The sequence below is a fragment of the Phyllobates terribilis genome, unplaced genomic scaffold, assembly GCF_046119375.1.
Source record: "Phyllobates terribilis strain yellow unplaced genomic scaffold, ASM4611937v1 Scaffold_11__3_contigs__length_659146591, whole genome shotgun sequence".
NCBI lineage: Eukaryota > Metazoa > Chordata > Amphibia > Anura > Dendrobatidae > Phyllobates > Phyllobates terribilis.
The window spans coordinates 85,310,881-85,329,306 of NW_027362771.1; the positions used below are offsets into that span (position 1 = coordinate 85,310,881).

Below are 18,426 nucleotides of genomic sequence, written 5' to 3' on the forward strand. Positions count from 1 at the left end.
TACTTTAGGGGGGTAAATAGTTAGACACAGTGAAGTTTACAGTTATTTTTTCCTATTTTTTGTTTGCCTCAAAATAAAAAGAAAACCAAATCTTCACAGTTGCAGGCATGTTCTTGCCAATGTATAAAAATACATTTTATTGTGAAACAGTAGCAGTGGATATGCAAAGAAAACTACAGGAGGCGTATATCATGTGGAATAAATAAAAATGAAAATAAAGAACGAAAATAGCACCACAATAATGAGAAAAGAGTAATGAGATAGGACTTGCTGTCAAATGATATGTCTGTATGCCAGGTTAATATAGTACACCAGGGCTACTATGTATGTAACTCCATAAAGTACTGTGGCACTGACAATCAATATAAATCCCCAGTCATAAATAAGATAGTCTAATCAAATTGCAAAGAAACACACCTGACTTATACATATAAAGGTGTAAACGAAGTCCATGTCAATTCTGAAGTGCTGATCAAGTATGATACATCTAGTCTCTACAGTATGTCCACATATAGCCATGTGTTGGAGGCCAACAGGTACAATATATATATATCATAGGAATGACTGAACTCAAGAGATACTAGGTACAAGGTTGTGGACCTGCTGGGCGAGAAGGCCGGTGTTCTTTGTGTGATGTCCTTTGTTTTAGTGATGAAGTAAAGGTCGCATCTACATATGGAATGAGTATAGGCCCTCCAGCCTCCTGGATGATACAGGTACACACACCTTCTGTGGTGAACGTGAATACAGATCCTGTTTGTCACCTAGTGTAATCTACATTTGGCACCCCAGTGGAACGTGGAAAAACAACATTCTACGCAGAACCTAGAAGTTCCCAACTGTTTCAACCAAGTGCCTGAGAAAATCCGGTTCCTAGACCAGGCAAGAAAACCTCTTCTTCAAGAAGACAGACTCAAGGAGAATATCTTATCGGTGGACAAGTGACACGCGGGTTCGTGGAAACTGAAACGCCTAAGATATTAACTGGAAGTTCTGTGATATTCTTCATCAGTGAGCGGACGCGCTTATCTGGTAAGCATACATTCCTTTAATTAGATTTTATACATTCATTATATTTTATGTTTATCAATATCTTTCTGCTAGGTTCAGGCCTCTTTGTCTATTTGTTTAGTGGATTGTTTATTTGTTTGTTGAATTGTTGCCGGTAAAGTTAGGGTAGCACCCTGTTCATTGAAGTTCTCATAAGATCTAAAGGGTAAAACCAGACATCTCTGAGAAGAAAGTGAGGTAGAGGTTAAAAGTCTAAATCTCATGTTAAGGGGAAGTAGCCTTATGCTTCAATAGGAGATCACTCTTGGCCTGGATCTTGGATCTGTAGTTGATGAAGGGCATGAGACACTGTCGGTCAGATATAGGTAAAGTCACAAGACTGTGGCAGTAATTGCCTAAGGGAAAAGATTATATTCAATCTTGAGTCCCTGTTTTAGTGAAGTGATATTCACTGGTTTCTGTATTGTGTTTAGTTACTTTGTAATTTTTGTTTGGAAAGCAGATTTGTTTATTTTTGTTGTCTTCTGTGAAAATAGTTGGACGTAATTAACATGGAAATAGTCAGTAAATTTATTGAAAAATATGCCTCTGCTCAGTTCAGTACTTGTGCAGATGATGCATTGACACATCAGTTTAATGACCTTATGAAACAATGTGAAGGGCAGAATGATAACAAAAGTAAATTGTCGAAAAAGAAAGCAAAGAAAGAGAAGTTAGCAAATGTTTTGTGTATGTTGTTGAAGATGAAAGGAATTGCAGAGCAAAAGGAATTGCACTGGTATTCAGAGAAAGCTCAATTAAGAGGTGAAGTGGACAAAATTGAACAGGAAGTCAGTCTGGCTATTGCTAGTGCTGAAGATCATAATTGTGAGTGTGAAGATCTAAGGGATGAGGTAGACAATATGAATTACCAAAATTGTGAATTAGAAGATAAGCTGGAGGAGTATAAGGAGAGATGTAAACTTAGGGAACAGCGTATTGCTTTGCTAGAAGGAAAGGAAGCAGAGTATAATGACGATATGGCAATACTTAGGAACCAGTTGCATGATGCTAATGTAAAATTGGAGCTAAAAGAACATTGTATTATGTCCTTGAAATCACAAGAATGTACTAGAGGGAATAACCATTGTTATTGTAATCAAATGTGCAAGTCTGCTGATCAGAAGGAAAGAGATTGGAAAAGAGGGGAGGAGCAGCCTGTGTGCACGGCTGATAACCCTGAGGATAACCCAGATCATAGTTCCTCTCTCTTTACTCCTGAGTCAGGAGGAAGCAGACAAAGGAGACAATTTGCTTAGTAACAGCAACAATTTAGTCCAATCCACAACACTATCCATACAGGATAAGACAAATCTATGCCAGATATTAGGAAAATGTAATACAAGTGCCTCAGCCATTAGTCTTTCCAATAAGTTAGAGGCAGTAGTGACTCAATACAGTCTGGGTAATAGAGCTGCATGTGCCTTACTTCTTGTATGGCTCCCATCTCAACTTTGTGAAAAACTGCAGCCCCCTGTAGGAGCTCACAGAGGATTATCTGCACATCTTGAATGTAATTGGGGAAATGCTAGTGACAGAGTACAGGAATTAAAGAGAGTTATGGGGGGACGAGATATGAGAGGTACTAATCCCTTAGAAAATGCAAAATTAAATAGAGGAGATGATCCAATTATTTTTTGCAGTGAATACTTGACATTATATCGTTCTACCTATAACTGCCCTGACATGTCTCCTGATGATAGCAGTTTTCTATATTCAATGGCTAACAAATGCACTTTTGTTGATTATCCAACAAAGGTTGCCTTGAGGAATGCAAATTCCTATCAAGCCTTTGTAAATATATTAAAGGATTGGATTCAGGATACAAGTCATGACAACAAGCCCCAAAAGAGGATATCAGAGGTAGTCAAAAATGAAGGCAAAGTAAGGTTTGTTGGAAAATGCTATAAATGTGGTTACACAGGTCACACTATGAAAGAATGTAGAAGTAGTAGAAGAGTTATCAATAATAGACCTTTTAATAATAGGAAGCAAAGACAAGAACCAAATAATGCAAAGGATGGAGAGCATAGTCTTCCTGAAGTTACATTATATGGCCCACTTCTGGATGAACTGAGGAAGATTGGGAAGGCAATGGCAGAAAAGCCAGAGGAATTAAAGACTCCACCTCCAACAAATCCTTATGTAAAACAATAGGGATGTCAGGCCCCAGTGTTGTCCCTAGTGAGTCAGCTTAGCAGGGACAAGGGCGGGAGACCCCGTATTCAGGGTACGGTAGGGGGCCATCGTACAAACATTTTACTGGATACAGGGGCTGCTGTCAGTTTGACTAATCTGGATTTGATTAAAGACCCTGGTGGTAAACACATTTTTCTGAGAGGGTTTGGAGGACAGTTAGTATCTTCAGAACAATCTTTACCAGTGACAATAAACCTGGGAGATCTATGTGTTGAGCATGGCTTATATCTTTCACCAACACATGAAGGTACCATTATTGGGTCAGATGTTATGAAGGAATATGGACTTATTCTTGATTTATGCAACTGGATGTTGTGGAGAGGATCACGGTATAAAGGCTGTTTAAAAATGGTTACTGACAATTATGGTATTGATTCCATCAAAGGTGCTCAATCTTTAGATCCAGCCATGATATTGAGGACAGATGATGAAATATTGGCTGACATCTTGTGGCAACATAACAGTGTGTGGGCAAATTCAAAAACCCAATGTGGCAAAGTGTCCAACATGGTAGTAATGGTAGAGGGTCCTGATCCCCCACCCCAAAGGCAGTATAAAATACCACCAGAGTCAGTCCCCTACATTAAGAGAATACTGGATGATTTGCTGATTCAAAATGTCATCAGGGAATGCCAATCCACCAATAATGCGCCGCTATGGCCAGTTAAGAAACCAAATGGTTGGCGTCCGACATTGGACTACAGAGCTTTAAACAAGTGTACCCCTCCTGTCACTAATGTGGTTGCCAAAATGCCTGACATGATGACAGCACTCAAACCCTCCTCCACAGTATATTCATCAATAGACATCTCAAATGGATATTTCTCCATTCCCTTACACCCTGACTGTCAATACAAATTTGCTTTCACATTTCAAGGGAAACAATTAACATTTTGTCGGTTGCCACAAGGATTCAGGTCCAGTTCTACCTACTTTCATAAGTGTATGGTTGATATTTTGTCATCCTTTTCAGAACCTGATTGCATTGTACAATATGTAGATGACGTTCTGCTCCAAACTGACACAAAAGATCAGCACTACACATTGTTGAATGAGCTGTTAACACTCCTTGAGAAGGCAGGTCTCAAACTTAATCCTAACAAGGCCCAGCTGATGAGAGAGTCTGTGTCATTTTTGGGAGTGATAGTTTCAAAAGGGGGGAGAATTCCTGACCCCAACAAATGTGAAACTATTAGGAAGTTGCCTAGGCCAAACACAAAAACAGGAATGAGACAGTTCTTGGGACTTGTCGGATTTTCCAGAGATTTCATAGAGGGATTTGCTGAGAAAGCAAAACCCCTCTATGAACTCCTAAAAGGTGATAAGGGAGAAGCTGATCCACTTGAATGGATGGAAGAGCATGAAGGAGCTTTTGTAAGGTTGAAAATCAGCCTCACTCAAGCACCTGCTCTGAGCAATCCAAACCCAGATCTACCTTTTGCATTACAGGTTCATGCCTCTGTGATAGCAATTACGGCTGTATTGCTGCAGGAGAGGCAAGGAAAATGGGTTCCTGTTGGATACCTATCAAGGTTGTTAAGTCCTGTTGAAATAGGATTTGATGATTGTGTTAGGAATCTGTTGGCAGTGCATTGGGCAATACTATCCACAGAGTACATAGTAGGATTTTCTAAAATCATACTCCAAACACCCCACACTCCTATCAAAATGCTCTTGGAGCGAACACTCAGTGGTGTATCTTCTCAAAGGGTAGCAAGATGGTTGGTAGATTTAACAACTAGGAACATCACAGTGACTCACAATACTAACTACATCCTGCCACAGTTGATGCAATACAAAGGGGAAAAACATGACTGCAGGGAGTTACACATGACCAAGACACAGGAAGTGTTTAGGTTAGTGACAGGAAAAGAAGATCTAAAAATTTGGGTCGATGGATCAAGGTATTGGGAAGAGGGACAATTTTACACAGGTTATGCCCTGTGGTGTCCTCAAACAAATGAACAAATTCTCATTAAATGCCCAAGGAAATTCTCAGCGCAAAGAGCTGAACTGGAAGCTGTGAGGGAAGCAATTTTGCATTTCAGTGCAGGGCCTATCACGATTTTCTCTGATAGTGCATATGTCACAAGATCACTTACTGAGTACATGCCTTTATGGCACACAAGAGGATTCAGTGATGCATCAGGTAAGACACTAGTACATGGTTCAGTTTTGAAAAACATTTGGGAAAGGACTAGTGCAGAACCACGAAGAGTGGCAATAATAAAGGTGAAGGCACATCAAAAGGGCAGTGACGAAATTACAGTTGGTAATAACAAGGTAGATGAATTAGCCAAAGAGGCAGCAATGATAGGAGAAAAGTGGACTTCCTATGATGTAGAGGGAAAGCAAGCCTGGGAAGAACAAGATTTTGAGGACAAGGACAAAGATGAGGTTGAATTAGAGTGTTTACCTGTTGTTAAAACACCTACACCTTGTTTGGCGGCAGAGCAGGAAAAAGACCCAGTTTTAAATAAAATCAAATGCAAAATTAAGGAAAAATCATCAGATAAGCCCCAAAAATATATCCTGCAAGATGAGCTATTGCTTAGAGAGACTTCAGAAGGCCCTAAATTTGTAGCGCCATCTCAGTACCAAAAGGATATTGCTAAAGAAAACCATAGATTGACAGGACACATGGGGGTTGACAACACTTTAAAGTTTATTCAAACCAAATACTGGTGGGAGAACATGAAAACTACTATTACAGAAATTATCCAAGAATGTTTAATCTGTGCCCAAATGAACCCTAGGCCAAGGGGACAAAAACCTGTGCTTTCCAGGGTGCCTTTGGCTGAGGGGCCATGGGAGAGATTACAAATTGACGTTGTTGGTCCCTTGCCAAGTGCTCCAGGAGGTTATCGGTACCTGCTAGTGATAGTTGATGTTTTTTCCAAATGGGTGGAAGCTTTGCCAATAAGGAAGGACACTGCTACCGCAGCAGCAACTGCATTATGGAGGGAAGTTTTCTCAAGATGGGGATTCCCAAAAGTCATTGAGTCAGACAGAGGTACACATTTCACTGGCAAAATCATGACTAATATGTGTGAAATGTTGAATGTAGAACAGAAGTTTCATGTCTCATATCATCCACAATCATCTGGGATGGTAGAAAGAATGAATCGGACTTTAAAAGAGAGATTAAAGAAAATGGTGTTGCAATCAGGAAATAGTTGGCTATGTCACCTGCCTGCAATTCTACTGGCAATACGGGGCACAGATGCAAAGAGCACAGCAATCACCCCATATCAGTTAATGACTGGTAGAGTAATGAACCTTTGCCATCCTGCAGATCCCAAACTTAGTACTCCCATGAGAGAAAGTGCAGAGAAGGAAAAATTCCTGATTCAGTTACAGGAGCAAGTGCAAAAATATTTAAATTTTGCAGCTGCCAATATGGCTCCAAAGGCAAAGGAAGAAGCAGGCAAGCCACCAATAAAATTACAACTAGGTGACAGGGTGATGGTAAAGAATTTTGTACCCAAATCTTCATGGGATGCAAATTGGACAGGACCTTATGTGGTAACTGTGACGCTGAGTGAACAGGTGGTAAAAGTTAAACGAGTAGAGAAGAAAAGCGTCAAATGCATGAAGAGAAGGGATATAGAAAAGTGGGTTCATGCAGATCAGTGTAAGCGGATATAACTGATAAGAATTTGATGCCGCTCTTGTTCTTGTTTTCCAGGATCCTAAATGAAGCGTGAATTAAAAGATGGAAATTTCTGGATTCTGGATATTGGAATTGCAGCAATTTTGTTGTCAATTGGGATCATCAATGCTATGGAATCAACTCACATTGAACACTCTGGAGATATCGATCAGGGTATATTACCTAACGAGGAATATGGGAACGTATTATTTACACACCCAGACATAAACATTGATGCAGATTCTAACTATAAAAATAATGGTGTTAAAAGTAGGACAGTGAGACTGATACCAGAGGGTAAAAGGGTAACTGGGAGATATTATCAGGGTCCCAGCAATCAGTATAGTGTTGTCTTTTCATTTGGGAGAGTCAATCACAGTTCTAGTACCCAGAGGTTAACATATATGGAAGGTGTACAAAATATAGATCCAAGATCACTGCAACCATTTATGATGGCTACAATATATGTAAATGAAACTGGGTACTGGTTGGGGGAAGAGTCTAAGTTACCCAACAAGAATGAACAAAAGGGGATAGATTATGGGTCCTTTAGTGACAACTTAAAGGAAGGAGAATATTTGTTTGTATGTGGAATATATTGGCATAATAATATACACCCAATGTTCAGGCCAAAAAGGGTCACCTTAACATATCGTGAGGCGTGCATTGGAGATTCCACAGAGGTTGAGATGTCAGTTCAGCAAGGGCAAAATTATATAATTGGTTCACTATCTAAACCATATAGATCCTATAGAGAAATGGTTGGTTATTGGGCATGTGGAACATCAGAAGTAGAAATAGGTGAGATGCACATTATTGATGCTGCTCCAGATCAAATCAAACCATGCGTGTCCAATGAATCTGACAGCAATCAACGGACAATGTACTTAGAAGAAGGCCACCCTTTACAGGTCAACCTAGATTCTACTCAAACCATTGCTAGTGACGTTCAATATGCATTTGTTACTTGGCGAGTTAATATCTCTCTATGGTTGATAAAGACCTACTATCCAATTTGTGCAGGATATACACTAAATCATGTACATGCACTATATCGGTGGTTTACCACTAAGAATGCAGAAAATCGGATAAAACACCAGCATAAACTATTTAATTCGAGGAATGACAGAGGGCGAAGGGATACTTTCAGCGCACTGTTGGGAGGATTAGGAACAGGTATGGGTGTAATTAACGAAGCTGACATCAGTAGTTTAAGGACAAAACTTGTAGATATAGCGACCAATAGCAAGAAAGGTTTTGAAGCACAAAGAAAAATCAATGATATAATTAACAATTTACAACAAGATCATGTAAACACTTATATCGGGGTAGCGAAAGATTTTATCCAACACTTTAAAGAATTAATGGAAGATACACTGACTAGAGGTAGAAATATGTCTTGGGCTCTAGTCTGTATACAAGGACAAATGGAATTATCAACTAACATTAAGTTAGCGGTACAGTCCATTTATGATGGACAGTGGCCATTTGAATGGTTGTCTCAAGCAATTACTGTGTTACCTGAACTCATGAGCTTTACACATTCTAAATGGTGGGTGAACACGTGGGTTGGGTGCAGCAACTATGACTTTGAGAAATGCTATGCTTCTTCATTTATTCCATATACTAAGTCACCTTTAGAGCTCATGCATAGAGTTAGTTCAATTGGTATTTTAACTGGAGATTCTACATTATTACACCCGAGATTAGAACATCCTCAGGTGATTAGGAAAAATGGAAGGTGGAAACAGGTTGACATTTCACTTTGTATACAAAGGAATCATAATATTTTATGTACGCCAGGACAGTTTAGGTTGGTTGAAGACAAATGCTGGAGTAATTCATCCACGTGTATTCTAGATGGGGAATCAATCTCAAAAGACAAAGCACCAATCTTCTATCTAGGGCATCAAAGAATTTGTTTCTTCCTCCTAAATACCACCAATGTATCTATAACAACACAACATTGTTCTGTAATGACATCTGTAACCAGGGGAGCATGGTGCACTCTTAGTGGGGTTACAGAAATCAAGACACCCAACTGGGTTTACGCAATTCCTACTATTGCTAATCTGTCAGTGGATCTGAAATATCACACTCCAGTTAATTTGCAAGCCTTAAGCCTAGGAATGGGAAAAGAACTTGGAGAATGGTTGGTAAAATTTAATAAGGATGAATATTTATTGATGAAGCTTAATCAAGACAAGGCAAATGCCACAATTCTATTACATCATGACCAAAATGAACTAAAGGAAGTTACCCATCTATTAGAAAATAATGCCAAGGGTTATTGGTGGGAGGTAATATTTGGTCATTCAAATGCGGAAAATGGCATACTGAATTATTTAATCCACCCAATTGTCATATTACTTGTTGTTTCTGTAATTTTATCGCTTTTTCAAATATACATGTGCTGTGTAACCCGTTACCTATATAAAAAGGTACAGAGTTTAACTATAAAAGAACAAGCCAGTGTCAAAATCGCATCATGTGACACAAACGTACAAATTCCCATTGAATTAGAAGAAATTGTAATATGTGAGAACTGCGGCAGAAGAGGGCACAGTAAGAAAGATTGTTTGATTCCAAAGCGAAACCTATAGGAAAAGCCTAGTAAACATGGATATTCTATCACAAATTATGTTATTGTTTGTTGGTTGATCTAAATGATTTTTTTTTGTGTGATGTGACGATCATATGTACAATTTGATGTGTATTTTTTTTATATGTCTCCTTCAATGTCCTATTAGAAATCAAGCTATTACAAAGTTAATTTTTTTTTGGAGTAAATGTTGGCAAATGATGAGTGAATGTGTTAAAAACTCCTTGCCCTAAGAAGAAGAATCAACTATGGTGGCGAAGAGGATTCCGGATTTGTGGCTCCTTAAAAGTTATGTGTCATTCAGACACAAAGGGGGGCATGTTGGAGGCCAACAGGTACAATATATATATATCATAGGAATGACTGAACTCAAGAGATACTAGGTACAAGGTTGTGGACCTGCTGGGCGAGAAGGCCGGTGTTCTTTGTGTGATGTCCTTTGTTTTAGTGATGAAGTAAAGGTCGCATCTACATATGGAATGAGTATAGGCCCTCCAGCCTCCTGGATGATACAGGTACACACACCTTCTGTGGTGAACGTGAATACAGATCCTGTTTGTCACCTAGTGTAATCTACATATGTGCACTGCCCCTGTGGATTTGGATTGTATACCATTGCTCCTGAGATGGACATCCTGTCTCCAGCCTATGGATATGTATATTGGTGCACAATGCTTTTGATGAACATCTTGGAGCCAGCCCAAATGGAGTTGAACCTACACAAGGACTTTCTTCCAGAAGTACAAGAGTGCCATCTGCAGGAAGGTGTTGACCAATGCAGCCAATGACAATGCTCATACTACCCTGAAGATGATTGGATATTTGCCACAGAAGATACCGGAGAAGAAGGGCGGAGTCGTGGGTTGTATGTGGGTGTGGATGTGAAATTTTTAGTATAAATGAAGTAGAGTCAAGACTATCTCTCTCTCTCTCTGCCATGAAGGATCATTGCTAAGTATACTTATAATTGTATTTGTATTTTATCTAATTAGAGGACATTGAAGAAAGGTTCGATTGTAAATTGTTAATTGAATTGCCTTATTATTATCTTGTTTTTCTTGTTATTAAACATCTGTATTATTTTCCCAAGCTTGAGTTATTGATTATATAGGAAAGGTTCAGGACAGGAAATAAAAAGGGAAATCACCACCTACACCATGACACATGTATTTTGTATACTAAAGTGCAAGTGCAAATCAAACATGATGTATTGTGCAATGTAATAACCCCTTTATGGGAAAGCACAAGAATAGTCAAGAAATGGCAATCTGATAAAGCAGAAGTGACTTTCAACATAGGAACCCAAATGCAGAATGTACGCAAAATATACAAAAGAAGGGGATGTATACCTGAGCCTGTGGTCTATGTCTATATGACCAGCTGTATCCACGATATGTACACCCCCCCGACGCACGCATCTTCGTCAGTAAGTTTTCCATCTTTTTTTTTTTCATGTAAGTTGTATTTTTGTCTCCATCCTGTCTCACCCGGATGAGAGAGTGAACGAGTGGGTATTGTTTAGTTGTTGCTCCGTGGAGATCCTCCGGCTTGGGCATGTTCTCTGCCTGAGGATTCTCCAGTGTTTTCCTCAGTTGACACTTTTTTCTCTGCTCTGGGGCTCATTTATGATGATCCCAATAAGGTTGCTATTGCTGAATCAATGAGCCGCAGGTTCATGGAAATCGTAACGTGGAGGACTACTGCTCTAAGTTCAGATGCTGGGCAGTAGAAACTTCCTGGAATAACCTAGCTCTCCGCAGTCAATTCTGCCAGGGTCTATCTAGCCATCATACAAGATATAATGGTTTATAGTCCCTACCCATTGTCCTTGGAAGACGCCATGTCACTGGCAGTTTGTTTGGACAGACGTCTTAGGGATAAGAACACATTTGAGGGTGTTTTAGTGATTTCTCCCTCTCATCCTATTGAGGCAGGAGAACCATGCAAATTGGGGCCTGCAGAGAGTCCAAGGATGGAATTGAACGTGAAGCACCTGCTTGTTTCTGTCTATACTGCGATTGAACGGGTCATGTAATGATTCAGTGTTTCTGATACAATAATGAATTTCATAAAGGTAAAGAGAAAGAAAAAAACATTAATATGTAAGGACGCTGGTTCTAAAGGTTTGAAGTCATCTCGCATACTAATGATTGTTTTTTACAAGTGTCTTTGGTTACCAAATCTGGAAATATAGTTACTGCTGCATTTGTTGACTCAGGTTCCACCTTAGATCTCATTGACAGTGATTTTGCTATCGAGTGTCGGTACACAGTTTCAACTCTTGGTCATCCTATTCAAATATCGGCAATTGGTAATTCTCCCCTTACCCAAAGTCATGTTACGACTAAAGTTGAGAATATGTGCATGAGAGTGGGAGTGTTACACACTGAATTTATTTTTTTCATGGTCTTGCCTTCCTTACCAGCTAAAGTTGTGTTGGGCATGCCCTGGTTGGTGAAACACAATTCTACCATCATTTGGGAGATTCGCGAGGTTAAGTCTTGGGGGAATTTTTGTTTTTCCAGATGTTTATCTAAATCCCATACATCTGTGAGGTCTCTTCCATATTTTATTTAGGAATTTGAGGATGTTGTTTCTGAAACTGAATGTGAAGTTCTTCCCCCACATAGGTGATATGATTGTGCTACTGATTTTATCCCAGGGGCCAAAGTGCCTAAATCTCATCTGTGTAACCTCTATCTTCCTTAAAGAGATGCCTTGAAAGAGTACATTCAAAATAGTCTCTCCAAGGGTCACATAAGGCCTCCACCTTACCTGTTGCCGTGGTTTTTTCTTTGCCAAGAAAAAAGATGGATGTTTGCGTCCTTGTTTGGATTTTAAGTACATTAATAAAATGGTGGTTTTCTAAACTGGATCTGAAAGGGGCATATAACCTTATACATGTTCGCCAAGGTGATGAGTGAAAGACTGCCTTCAATACACCCGAGGGTCACTTTGAAAATTTGGTGATGCCATTCGGTTTGACCAATGCTCCAGCAGTGTTTCAGAACTTCATAAATTATATTTTTTCTTCTTTGGCGGGTAGATTTGTGTTGATATGATTGGATGATATCTTTTTTACTAAGGTTCTCGTGAGGAGAACCAACTTATCTTAAAGCTTTAAAGAGGTTCCTAGGTTTTGCTAATTATTTGTTGTAAGTTTATTAAAAACTCTTCAGTCATATTCAAACCTCTTACTGATATGACCTAGAAGAGTACTACTACTGACTACTCCTGTCCTCAGTCAACCCGATGTTGATGGTTACTTCCATCTTTGTGCTTTTTTCTCAGAAATTCTTGGCTGTGAAGATAGCTTTCGAGGAATGGAGACATTATTTGGAAGGGACTATACATAGTAATGGTCTTTCCTCATCACAAAAGGGTCCTCTTTTTCGCTCGGTCTGATGTCTCTGTGACATATCTCTCTGGTACTAAGAATGTTAAGGCTGATGCTTTATCACATAGTTTTGTTCCAGGGTTGAGGGACAAAAATCCAGTCAAAATTCTTAGTGAAGGGGTAGTGGTGGGTGCCCTGGAAATTGATCTCAGACAGCGCATTGTGGAAGCTCATATGGGTGCACCAGAGGGCTTGCCATGTGGCAAGTTTTTTGTGCCATCCTCACATCACACTGATCTTCTTAATGAAGTGCATGACTCTGTGCTGGCTGGACATCCTGGTTCCTCTGCAACCTGGAGATCTGTTTCCAGGTTCTTTGGTGGCAGATTGCTCAAAAGGTTGTTGATGAGTATGTCTGGTGGTGGACCGTTTCAGCAAAATGGTTCAGTTTGTTCCTATGTTAAAATTGCCTATGGCTAAACGTTTAGCTACATTGTTTGTCTCTCATGTCGTTAAGTTACATGGTGTTCCTAAAAACATTATCTCCTATAGAGTGACTCAATTTATGGCTAGCAGTGATGAGTGAACGCGCTCGTCACTACTCGGTACTCGCCCGAGCATCATGGTGCTCGACAAGCTCGGCGAGTATTTCCGGGTTGCTTGGGCAGGAACTCGGGTCCCCTCCCTGCATGTTTGGCACTCTTTAGACAGCCAATGAACATGCAGGTATTGCCTGCCATGCACTGAAATGCCTTAGCCATGTTGATTGTGGGCATTACAGTGATTGGCTGGCCGCACAGCATCATCAGGTCAATATAAGACCTAGCGCCGCCATGCTCGTCACAGTGACTCCGGATCAGACAGTGTAGGGAGAGCTGCTGCTGTGTCAGGGAGGGATTTAATCGTGTATTAGGTAGTGTAGGGAGAAAAACCGTACATTACACATATGCATCTTAACAGTCCTTTTGAGGGCTAACTAATCCATCTGCAGAGATATCAGGCAGGCAGTGTATATAGGCAGGCAGGGTATACAACAGACTGCAGTGCACATAGGACAAGAGGCTACATTCCAGTTCTGCCTTCTGCTGCTGTTATATTTCTAGAAATAGGCCCAGGTCTCGGGGCCAGGAAGAATTCTTTTTGCATCTTAATCCTCATAATTTGCTTAAAAAGCAATCCAGAGAACAAAGTTTTTCTGCGCCATTTGCTTGTTGGCACTGCAGAATACAGCCAGGTCCTTTCCATATTACAGCGCTAAAAATCCAGCTATTTAAAACTGTGTTTTCTCCGTCACACGAATCACATATACGTTTTCAGAAAATACTGCCATTTCTGGCTTCCATTAATTTTTTTTTTCAGTGTGTCAGTGAAGCAATTGACACCAGATTGGTGTTCAAAATAGTTACCTACAGGCCAGGTATTTAAAACTGTGTTTTCTCCGTCACACTCATCACATATACGTTGTCAGAAAATTCTGCTATTTCTGGCCTCCATTAAAAATTTCTTTCAGTGTGTCAGCAAAGTTTTTGACACTGGTTTGCTGTTCAAAACAGTTACCTACAGGCCAGGTATTTAAAAATGTGTTTTCTCCGTCACACGGATCTGTAGCGCCCCGTGGGTTCGGCCGCTACAGGTGTATTGCACCTCTGCCAGAGGTGTGATATTCCACTCCCGGGTAAGGATGGAGTATGGACCAGGGCTCAGTTAGCTGCATACAGCACACACACCCCATTTCCGAGGGACAGCTCAACGGTGCTCCCACTAGACAGAAGTGCAGGCACGACCGACTATGTCCCTGTCTGGTGTGGGGAGGGGGGAGGAACACCCAGTGCTGTAGGGGCAGGTAGGGGTTGGTTCCTGAGCATAGGTAGGAGCCCATTGGTTGCTGGTCACCTGGGCTCATGGTCAGAGGGAGGTATAAAAGGTGGGCACCATCTTAGCTCTAGGAGAAGTTCAGTCCAGTCAGAGGAGACAGGGAGCAGAGGCTCTGTAGGAGCTCTGCTCAGAGGCAGGCCTAGAGAAAAGGCCGGAGCCTGAGAGGAGAAGGAGAAGTGGGCCTGGAGAAGAGGCCAAGGGAAGGAGGAGAAGCCAGAACAGGAAAGAAGAAGAAGAGACAGAGAAACAGAAGGGTTCAGGAACAAGAAGGTGGAAGGGACCCTAAGAACTCACGAGAATCCAGGGTGAAGGGTCAGGCAGATTAAGGGTACCGGACCCCAAGTTGGTGGAGGAGAAACTACCCTCAGCCAAAGACCGGTCGTCGTGATCATTTATTGTTGCGACACCTCATCAAACCTGCTAGGAAGGCACCATATAGGACAGCGGAGGACGGGGCCCGCGTTTACCTGCACAAGTTCGCGGCAGCTGGACAAAAGTGGGTCACTGGTGAGGCAGGCCAGAGAAAGGACAAAAGGGGGTCCTGAGCCATACTTCTGAACTGCCTGGGAGTTGATCGAGCCCCACACCTGGTGGACGCAGCACGGCTCGGGCGGTCACTACCGGTGCCGAAGTGACCCGGAGCACATGAACTGTGAGTAAAGACCCTGGACTGTAACTTGCTGTCTGTGTGCTCCTTCGCGCCTCCAGCACTACTGGTATTGGGACTCTCACCACCATCACTCCCACCATCCACTACACTGCCCTGGGGCCGCACTCTTCCCGTGGGGAGTCACACCACCTCAGCTGCACCCACCATCAGCCCCAGCGGTCTGCCCTGCAGCGGCGGTCCCTAATAACCACAATCCATGGGTGGCGTAGTCGGACATTATCTAAAACATCTAAAAGACTGCCACTGGTCTGACCACCCTGAGCCACGGAACCGGGTCGCCACTACTACCCCCATCGTTCCCCTATTGCCCGGATCCAAGTGCCCCACAGCCCAGGGGGCGAGTCAGATCACATATACGTTGTCAGAAAATACTGCCATTTCTGGCCTCCATTAAAAATTTCCTTTAGCGTGTCAGTGAAGCAATTCACAGCAGTTTGCTGTTCAAACTACTTACGTACAGGCCAGGTATTTAAAACTGTTTTGTCTGTCACACACAAATATACGTTGTCAGAAAATACTGCCATTTCTGGCCTCCATTAAAAATTTCTTTCAGTGTGTTAGCAAAGTTTTTGACACTGGTTTGCTGTTCAAAACAGTTACCTACAGGCCAGGTATTTAAAACTGTGTTTTCTCTGTCACACGGATCACATATACGTTTTCACAAAATACTGCCATTTCTGGCCTCCATTGAAAATTTTTTTCAGTGTGTCAGTGAAGCAATTGACACCAGATTGCTGTTCAAAATAGTTACCCACAGACCAGGTATTTAAAACTGTGTTTTCTCCGTCAAACGGCTCACATATAAGTTCGCTCCAAACTCAGTCATTTGTAGTGAGCGTGGAAGATACTATTTTCCATTTAAAATGGGCAAGGCATGTGGCAAGGGACGGGGAACTGGACGTGATGGTAATGGTGCATGCAGAGGCCGAGGACAAGGCCGTTGGCAAGCCGAAATTGTGCCACAACAAACACCCACATCTTCTCGCCTGATCTTCTTGTCCCAATTTCTAGGGGACTGCAGTACACCACTATTGAACCCAGAGTAGTGTCAAAAGGTTGTTGGTTGGATAGCGGATAATGCTTCCAGTCACCACCACCACCACCCTGTCTTCCACACGGTCAAGTCTCAGTAGCCATGAGTCTTGACCGCATATTCCTCACCCTGATCCTCCTTCCTTTCACCATGCCGAGTACCCAGAGACAACTGATCCCACACTTGGACACTCTGAAGAGCTGTTCACTTTTCCATTTATAGATTCGGGCCTCTTGCCCGGTCCACTTGAAGCGGGGCAAGAGGAGATCGCATGTATCGATGCCGAAATATTTGAGCAGCCACGGTCACACAAAGGCGACGGTGGGAAAGTGTCACAAGAGGTGGACTATGATGAGACACTATTGCCAGAAAGTCAGGAGGAGGAACAGGGTGCGGAAGTGGAAGACGAGGTTGTGAACGATATAGTAACTGACCCAACCTGGCAGGAGGACATGCGGAGCGAGGACAGCAGCACACAGGGGGAGGGAGGCAGTACACCCCAACAGGCAGGAAGAAGCAGTGTGGTGGCCGCAGACAGAAGGCAGGCAACCGTGCCCGGTAACACCAACACGAAGGAAGTTGCCAGTACAACTGTTAGGTCTTCCCGAGTCTGGTTGTTTTTTAAAGACTCTGCAGATAACCCCAAAAAGGCCATTTGCACCACCTGCCAGGTCATCATCAGCAGGGGTGGCAAAACGACCAGCCTGACCACCACCAGCATGATCAGGCACATGGCAGCAAAGAACCCGACTTTGTGGGCCAAACCCCAGGGTCCAGGAACAGTGTCTGCGGGTGGCACCATTGCTTCTTCCTCTGTTGTGGATGCAAGCTAATCCTCTGTTCATGGTGCATGCAAAGATGTCTCCTGCCCTGCACCTGTCGTTGCACACTCTCAAGTAGCAGCATCAGGAAGCACGTCCATGTCCTTGTTCCAGCACTGCTTTCAGTTGTCCATACCCCAGTCCTTGGAACGCAAGCGCAAATATGCAGCCAATGCCCCACAGGCCACACTACTAAATTCTCACATTTCACGACTGCTTGGGCTCGAAATGTTGCCTTTCAGGCTCGTGGAGACGGAAGCATTCCACAACCTGATGGCGGCGGCCGTCCCCAGCCGCCACTATTTCTCCCGGTGTGCCGTCCACGCATTACACAAGCACGTGTCCCAAAACATTAGCCGTGCTCTCAACAGCGCAGTTACCGGTAAAGTCCACCTAACCACGGACACGTGGACAACTGCTGGTGGGCAGGGACGGTACATCTCGCTGACGGCACACTGGGTTAACATAGTGGAAGCCAGGACCCAGTCGGACCTTGGGACGGAACACGTCCTCCCGACACCAAGGATTGCAGGCCCTAGGTCAATCAGGGTTGCCCCCACGGTCTACAGCTCCTGCACCTCATCCTCCTCAGCCTCCTCCTCCTCTTCAGCCTCAATCTCCAAAATGACCACATCAGTCACAAGCTGGAAGCACTGCAGCACTGCCTCGGCCAAGCGGCAACAGGCTGTGCTGAAGCTAATATGCTTAGGTGAAAAACCGCACAATGCTGAAGAGTTGTGGCCTGCTCTGAAAGAGCAGGCAGATCTGTGGCTCACACCGCTGAACCTACAGCCAGGCATGGTCATGTGTGACAATGGCCGGAACCTGGTGGCGGCTCTGAGGTGAGGCGAGCTCACACACATACCATGCCTGGCCCATATGCTTAACCTCGTGGTTCAGCGTTTTCTCAAATCCTACCCGGAGCTGCCGGATCTGCTTGTTAAAGTACCCTGTGTGCCCATTTTATAAAGTCAGCTACAGCATCCGCAGCCCTTGCAGTGTTTTAGCAGCTTTTGAAGCATCCGGCTCACAGACTGGTGCGTGATGTCCCCATGCATTGGAACTCTACACTGCAGATGTTTGGAAGTATTTGTGAGCAGAAGAGGGCAGTTGTTGAGTACCAGCATTAACAAGGCCGTCGCTATTCAGTTCAGACTCCAAACATAAGACCTCAGGAGAGGACATGG

At 42.7% G+C, this 18,426-nt stretch overlaps 1 pseudogene; it reads left to right on the forward strand.

Annotated features, from left to right (window-relative positions):
- The first annotated feature begins 1,504 nt into the window (after positions 1 to 1,504).
- Positions 1,505 to 3,207, forward strand: LOC141165007 (posterior protein-like; annotated as a pseudogene).
- The last annotated feature ends 15,219 nt before the right edge of the window (positions 3,208 to 18,426 follow it).